The following is an 8,734-nucleotide window of genomic DNA, read 5'->3' as shown; positions in this document are numbered from 1 at the left end:
TTTCCCTAAGAGCTAGCGACGTTGAGCATCTTTTCATATGTTTGGTGGCCATTTGTATGTCTTCTTGGGAGAAGTGTCTGTTCAGGTTCTCTGCCTATTTTTTATTGGATTGTTTGTTGTTGTAGTTGTAGTTGTTATTCAGTTGTATGAGTTCTTTGTATATTTTGTATATTAGGCCCTTATCGGAGGTGTTGCTTGCAAATATGTTTTCCCATTTGGATGGTTGTCTCTTTATCTTGTCGATGGTTTCATTTGCTGTGCAGAAGCTTTTTAGTTTGATGTAGTCCCATTCATTTATTTTGTTTTTACTTCCATTGCCTTTGAGGCCAAATTCATAAAATCCTTTTTAAGTTCAAGGTCCATGAGGTTAGTTCTTATGTTTTCTTCTATGAGTTTTACTGTTTCAGGTCTAATAGTCAGGTCCTTAATCTATTTTGAGTTAACTTTGGTGTGTGGTGAAAGACAACAGTCTAGTTTCATTCTTTTGCAGGTGGCTTTCCCAGAACTGTTTATTGAAGAGACTTTTTTTCTCCACTGAATGTTTTTGACTTTTTTGTAGAAAATTATTTGACCATATAAACATGGGTTTATTTCTGCACTCTTGATTCTGTTCCACTGGTCTGTGTCTCTGGTTTTCTGCCAGTAACATGCTGTTTTGATTATTGCCGCTTTGTAGTTTAATTTGAAGTCGGGCAGAGATGTCTCCAGCCTCATTCTTATTTTTCAGGATGGCTTCAGCAATTTGGGATCTTTTGTGCTTCCATACAAATCTGATGATTATTTTGTTCTATTTCTTTAAAAAATGCCAATGGGACTTTGATGGGGATTGCATTAAATCTGTATAATGCTTTAGGTAATATGGTCATTTAAACTATGTTGATTCTTCCAATCCAAGCACATGGAATATCTTTCCATTTTTGTATCTTCTTCAATTTTTTTAATAGGTTCTTAGAGTCTTCATTATATAGGTCCTTCACAAGTTTCATTAGGTTTATTCCTAGGTATTTTATTCTTTTGTTGCAATTGCGAAAGGAATTCTTTTTTCCACTTTTTTTCTGACACTTCATATTAGAGTATAGCAATGCTATGGATTTTTGAACATGGCTTTTGTATCCTGAAACTTTACTGTATTTGCTTATTGTTTCTAGTAGCATTCTTGTGGAGTCTTTAGGGTTTTCTATATAGAGAATTATGTCATCCACATATAGTGACAGTTTGAGTCCTTCATTTCCTATTTGGATGCCTTTTATATCTTTCTCTTGTCTGTTTGCACTCGCTAGGACCTCCAATGTTATATCGATTAACAGTGGTGATAGTGGACAGCCTTGCCTTGTTTCTGATCTTAGAAGAAAGGCTTTTAGTTTTTCCCCATTAAGTAAAATGTTGGTCAAGGGTTTGTCATACATGGCCTTTATTATATCAAGGTACTTTCCTTCTATACCAATTTTGTGAAGTGTTTTGATCATAAATGGATGCTGTATCTCGTCGAAGGCTTGTTCTACATCTATTGATATGATCATATGATTCTTATTTTTTAATTTGTTTATGTGGTGCATCACATTAATTGATTTGCATATGTCGAACCATCCATGTGACCCTGGGATGAAGCCCACTTGATCATGGTGGATAATCTTTTTAATATGTTGCTATATTTGGTTTGCTAATATCTTATTTAGGATTTTTGCATCTGTGTTCATGAGAGATATTGGTCTGTAGTTTTCTTTTTTAATGTGATCTTTACCAGGTTTTGGTATCAGGGTAATATTGGCATCATAAAATGAGTTAGAAAGTATTGCCACCTCTTGGATTGTTTAGAAGAGTTTGTAGGAAATAGGTATTAAATCCTCTTTGAACGTTTGGTAGAATTCATTGGTGAAGCCATCTGGTCCTGGATTTTTACTTTTCGTGGCTTTTTGATGATTGTTTCAATTTCTATACTGCTGATCTGTCCATTTAAATTTTCCAGTTCTTCTTGATTCAGTCTAGGAAGGTTGTATCTTTCTAAGTATTGGTTCATTTCTTCTAGTGTTATATACTTTTTCATAGTATTCTTGTATGATCCTTTGTATTTCTGTGGTGCCTGTTGTAATTTCTCCTCTTTCATCCCTACTTTTGTTTATGTGTGTCTTTTCTCATTTTTCTTTGGTGAGTCTACCCAGGGATTTGTCAATTTTATTAACCTTCTAAAAGAACCGGCTCTTTGTTGCATTTTTTTCTATTGTTTTTTTGTTTTGTTTTGTTTTTGTTGTTGTTGTTTTCAATTTCATTTATTTCTGCTCTAATTTTGATGATTTCTTTCCTTCTGCTGTCTTTAGGCTTCATTTGTTTCTCTTCTAGTTTTTTAAGGTGAATCATTAGGTTGTTTATTTGGGCTCGTTCTTGTTTTTTGAGATAGGCCTGTAATGATATGAACTTTCCTCTTATGACAGCTTTTGCTACTCCCAAAAGTTTTTATATGTTTACTATCATTATCATTCATTTCTGTGTATCTCTTGATCTCTCTTTTTATTACTTCTCTGACCCAGTTCTTCTTCAGTAGCATGTTGTTTAATCTCCATGTATTTGTTCTTCCCGCTTTCTTTTTACAGTTGATCTCCAGTTTCAAAGCATTATGATCAGAGAATATGGTTGGTATGATTATTACTCTCTTATATTTGTTGAGGCTATCTCTGTGTCCCAGTATGTGGTCGATTCTTGAGACTGTTCCATGTGCACTAGAGAAGAATGTATAAGCAGCTGTTTTGGGATGAAAGGCTCTGTAAATGTCAGTTATGTCCAGTTGGTCTAATGTGTCATTTAAGGAAGTGATTTTCTGTTTGGATGATCTGTCCATATCTGACAGTGGGGTATTTAGGTCCCCTACTACGATGATGTTTTGTTCTGTTTCTCCCTTTAGTTCTGTTAGTAATTGCTTTACATATTTCTGGGTTCCAACTAAAATAAAGAAAACAGAAACACATGGACAAGGAACCAATGAAAATACTGAGCTACCAGAAAGCAAAAGATAAAATGGCTATAAGAAGACCTCATATTTCAATAATCACCCTCAATGTAAATAGATTGAACTCACCAATAAAAAGGCACAGAGTTGAAGAATAGATCAAAAACCAAACCCAACCATATGTTGCCTCCAGGAGACACATCTCAGCTTCAAAGACAAATATAGACTTAAAGTGAAAGGGTAGAAAATGATATTTCAAGCACATGACATTCAGAGAAAAGCGGGAGTAGTAGTACAATTATCAGATGAAATAGACTTCAAAATAAAAAAGGTAAAGAAAGATATTGAGGGACACTTCATAATGAAAAATGGAATCATGCACCAAGAAGAAATAATACTTATTAATATCTGTGCTCCCAATCAGAGAGGCTGATGCCATTGCATCCAAAGGGATGATTCGGAACTGGTGAAAAGCCTGGGTTAAGGAGTTGAAAAGAGGAGAATAGAGTCCCTTTGATAGTACAATTTTATTCTTTTGATCCTTCTCATCATCAAGTCCTGCAAAACTCAAAGCAGTAGTTGAATAGGATGATGTAAGTATACTCCAATTAGAAGAAGTATTGCCAGAGTTGGGAAAGGTCCATAGAGAGCTCACAAGGAAAGCAATTACGAGAACATTTCTGGAAATGTTAGTCCAAGTTTAACTTTTCAATTATTTTTATTAATGTTTCAAAGATAGAAACTTTGATCAAGTTTGTAGATGCTAGATAGTTGAAAAGAATACTTAATATACTGGATTTAAAAAATCAAATTCCAAACAGATATCTAAAATATTCAGAGATCAGCTAAATCTAATAAAATAAAATAAAATCTAATAGAGATAAATGTAATGTTCCACAATTGGATCCAAAAGCCAATGCATAATTACAAATGGGGGAAATCTTAGCTTGTAAATGTGAGGAGTTTCAGGTGATACAGTATCAGTATAATATTCTTCCTTTCAAAATTAATGTTTTTTTTTAATGCTCTTTCAATAAATGTATGGTATTAGGGTAATAGCTGCTATAAAAAATAGACTCTTAAATCTCAGTGGTTTAATGTAATTTAAATTAAATTCTTGCTCACTTAACTGTCCTTTCTTATGCTTTGTTTTCCTCCACATGGAAACCCATGTCCTAGAATTCTCCCATCTGGTGGCTCAGTGATTCTTTAAGCTTTGGCCTCACTGTCATTTGCATCTAGCTTAAAGATGAGGAAATAAAGTGTGGAGAAGGAATGGACCTCTGATTCATAAAAAAATTTGGGCCGAAGGTATCAGACATCATTTTCTCTCATATTTTATTAGCAAGGAAGAGTAGGAAATATAGTTCCTGGATGGGCAACTGCTTTCTAGTGACATTATGGCAGTAGAAAGACACATGCTGAATTGTTAACCATCTATGCTGCTTATGCCACCTAGAATGGAGATGATATTCTCATCTTTGGCCAGTCCCCAGTTCACAGATGAGTATCAATAGAGAGCATTCCATTTTATGAGAGAAATTGGCAGAGTGAAACATACTCAGAAGCAATTGAAAGAAGATACAATGAAAAGATCTGTGAATGTTTATTCTATTAAAAAAAAGACCCAGGAGGAATTCAATGACTATCTCCAGCTCTTGGAAATCATATTAAATGTTATTGTCCCTCAGAGTTTTATTTTAATGCTTCTCCTTTCTCAGGTTGTGTTCTGTAACTGGATGATCTTACATATCCTTAAGCTCATATTATTCACTTAGATGTTGAATTTGCTTATCTAAGTTCAATACTGAGTTCAATAATAAGTTCTTCTGAGTTGCTGCCTTATATCCAATTACTAACCATTTATCTTAACTGGTATTTTAAAGTTACATCAAACAAATCTAGGTTCAACTCATTGTAACACCTCCAACTTGGTATATCAATAATTGGCAGTATCAACGGCCATCCAGTTGATCAAGTTAGAAGCCAGAGTCATATTGAAATTGCCGCCTCTCCTTTACCATCTATATCAAATTAGTTATCCAGGCCTGACAATTATATTTCATGAATATTTCCTAAAGGTATATACATTAGTACGAATTGACTCAGATTTTCATCATTTTTCACCTGGATAAATGAAATAAATTTTTAAATGGTCTTGCCTCTTCTACCCTTGTTTGTTTACTCTGCCATAAGAGTGATTTCTGTATCTTTCCTTAAATTTTTTCTTTTAAGGAATTTCTTCTTTGGCTAACTCCTATTTGTCCTTAAAAATCCATTTAAGACTTTCTCTAACTCCCCACATCCGGATTAAATACCTCTTTCTGTATATCTGAACACTCTGAATGTACTAGTGCACATCTCCTCATTATAACGTAAATATCTCTAAAGCAAGGACCATGCCTCATTAATTAATTAATTAATTAATTCATTCACAATGCCTGGCAAACATTCAATAAATGTCTGTTGACTTGAACTGTCATGTGGAGGAGGGAACAGATTTGGTTTCTGTTATCTCAAAAAGCAAAACCACAATCTACAGGATAGCAGTAATGCACAAATTGGTTAGGTGACTTTGGAAAGCAGTAGGTTTTCTCTGATGGTATTCTAGTAGAGGCTAGAAGAGCCACTTCATAAGGTACCACAGTAGGGATTTAAGCAGCCAATAGAAGGTTGGATTTGACATCCTGTAACATCATAATAAACCATAGCATTTTATAATTGTTTGAAGTGTGTTATAGGGCATAATCGATGGTCTTGGAAGATGTTTTATAGAGGAAATATACATAAAGAACTCTAGGTAGAAAACTTAGTCTAAATAATATATAGTTCAATGAGTTTTGGAAAAATATTTTTTTTTGAATAAAACCCTTCAACCTCTCTTTTCTGATGTTTATGTATATTATGATAGCTGGCCCAAAGAGAGGGGTTAAGACCCATGGTTGAGATGCTATAATGAGAAATTATCATTCTATTATGTTACCTCTGCACCCTAAATATCTACGCTTTAGTTTCTCATAAAAGATTTCACAGAAAAAAAACTAATTGTTTGAGAATTCATGAATATGTTTCTTTGAGGGTTCTGAACAATTGTGTTGATTCTTGCACTTATTTAAAGTAATTGGACCCTCAATATTATGGCTCCAAATTGCAAATTCTTTGGTTTAGCTTTTCTGGGGTAATATTTAGAAAGGAGACTGCAGTAGGTAAATAATATGAAAGTTTCTTTTCCACAGAAGTGAGATCTCTTCTTTTTTATTTCCTGAGTCAACCTTTGCCTTCAGAAGCTGAAAGTCAGGGAGAAATGTAGCTTTTTGTTATCTAGACTTTAAGCCTGCAGAAAATTTCATTCTCATAATGCATATGGGGCTTCTTTTTCTATCAGTCTTTAAGAAAGATTATCCCATTTTTTCTCATAGTAGAATGAACATGTATTTTTATATCTTTCTTGGATGAAAAACAATGTTTAGGTTCTTTTTTTTTTTCAATTAGCAATAATCGCGCCTCAGATAAACCTTATTGGCTACGATATTGCCACTGCACAAAGCTGGGTCCTTTTTGTTTTAAATACATGTAAGGTCTTTGAAGGGAGGCATGTTGCCTATTATTTAAGAGAGTTGAGTGTAGTGAAAAGAGCATTGGATTTGGAACTAAGTACCTGCATTGTAACTCCAGGCCTTCATTTGTGGGGGAGCTCTGCTCACATCCATAAAATGAGGTCATTGGAAAAAGTAGCCTCTAAGCTCTCTGCTCCTCTCATATCCTCTGTGTTCTGAGATTTCAGGTGGTATCTTGCTAGTGCCCATTATAGTGCTTGCTCATTGGGTTTGACCAACTTAAGTAAAAAGAAAAAAAAATTGGCCCAGAGCTGGTGTTTTACGTTCAAATTTAGGATTCTCAGTTACATTTTGCACAAAGGACACTCCTCAGAAAAAATAATGCTATTTACTCTGGATTCTCTTTCATGAACACCCTCTGCTCCCATACAAGGACTGCTTATTAATGACTGTTAAATGTAAGCATGGGATTCTATTTATCACAATTCCTTCCAAATTTTCCCCTCTTTCACCTCCCTACTCTAATTTATCCTACAAGCTATGTTAAATTTAATTTTACTACAGATTTTCTTTCATTCACGTGCTCAAAAATGCATGGAAATTCTTCATTGGTTATGGAATAAAATCCACATTTCTATATATACAATTCAAGGCTCCACTCTATGGCCCCAGTCTGACTTTCCATGTTTATCGCTGAACATAGTATATGTATAAAACCTCTATTCTAAGCAAACTGAAATTATCATTGTTTGCTCCAGTGTGGGGAGAAGATGTGCTTTCTTACCTGCATGCTTTTGTACATACTTGTTTCCCTTCTCAAACATCCCAATTCTTATTTTTTTCTGCAATAAAAACTCTTGCAATTTTTTTACAATCAGCTCAATTTTATTTCTTTATTCAACCCCTATCCCCACAGCCTACCATAACAGCTCTCAATTACTATGTAGATACTATATTTATTCACTATCAACATTTAGCCCTAGATTTGTTTTGGATAACTATACATTTGGCACTTAGCAGGAACTGCCTATCAATGCTAGGGTGTATTTACTCTCTCTCTCTCTTTCTCCTCTCTCTCTCTCTCTTCTCTCTCTCTCTCTCTCTCTCTCTCTCTCTCTCTCCCTCTCTCTCTCTCTCTCTCTCTTTTTCACCTAGAATAAAATCTTGAATGCAAGGATAGTTTTACCTACCTTTGGATCTTAATTGCTTACTAGTCTGTATTCTCACATTATCTTGCTCAAACTATCAGTAAGGTATTGATTCTACAACTTAATATCTATTCATATTTCTGTCTTCATAGGTAAGCTATGAGTTTTTTGATTAAAAAAAATAATTTCCCCTTATGCTCGGCCCCAGTGCCTAGCATAACATAGATACTCAATAAATGTTTGTTCAAAGAATGAATACAGCCAGGTTTAACTTTGTCAGAAGAAGCTGCAAGAAGTTGATACATTGAACTACTTTATGAACAGTCTAAAACAAATAAGGTGATTGCCTTGGAAAAGGGGATGCCTCTTTTCTTTGTTTCTTGGCTTTTTTTCTATTAGGAATGGAACTTGAGCAGATTAAATAGGACTCAATCTTGAATCCACAAATGACACCAAACCTGAAATGACTAAAGTTGCAAGTGATTTAGTTCACTTGAATTTTATTTGGGGGTAATGTTTTCTTTCAAGGAAGAGAAATGCTAATGAAAAAATTGCCTGCTGACTACAACTTAGAAGTAATAGAAATCTGGCCAGATATGTGATCTTATAAAAGCTCTCAAAGCAAAGCATCTAATATTCATGTTTATGCCTTTGGCTTGACATGTTGATGTTTGATTTTCTCTGGTCTCCAGAGATCAAGGCAGAGAGAGGTGCCAGGGTAACAGGCCAAATAGGTCCGTTATGGGATGTTGTGCTCACTGGGCACAAATGCTGTCTCCTAGGACATTTATATCATGTATTACTCAGCCCAATTTTAATAACACATGGACAAGCCTGGGGCAATTTGAAAAGGATCTGATTTTTTTTTGTTATGAATGTCTGTATTATAGAATTTGTGACTCTTAGGATTGGACTGGGTCGGAAAGATTATCTTATCAAAGGGGCTTCAACTTTCTACTGGAGAAGACCTGCTTTCAATATCCTTGACATTCTAAATGATTATAGGTATTGGGGTTGGGGGACCATTTATAAGAAAAATTGGTAGATGGTGACAGTTAAGTTGTAAGTTAAGATACAGGAAAACATGG

The 8,734-nt window shown here is 34.6% G+C and overlaps 1 non-coding gene across 1 annotated transcript; it reads right to left on the bottom strand.

Annotated features, from left to right (window-relative positions):
• Positions 1-6,353: 6,353 nt before the first annotated feature.
• LOC120612294 (U4 spliceosomal RNA) lies at positions 6,354-6,490 on the bottom strand. Its single transcript, XR_005655426.1, has one exon. It is a non-coding gene; the product is annotated as a U4 spliceosomal RNA (small nuclear RNA).
• Positions 6,491-8,734: the final 2,244 nt, after the last annotated feature.

Source organism: Pteropus medius, unplaced genomic scaffold (assembly GCF_902729225.1).
Source record: "Pteropus medius unplaced genomic scaffold, Ma_sr-lr_union100, whole genome shotgun sequence".
Taxonomy (NCBI): Eukaryota; Metazoa; Chordata; class Mammalia; order Chiroptera; family Pteropodidae; genus Pteropus; species Pteropus medius.
This window is presented reverse-complemented; position numbering and strand designations above follow the sequence as displayed.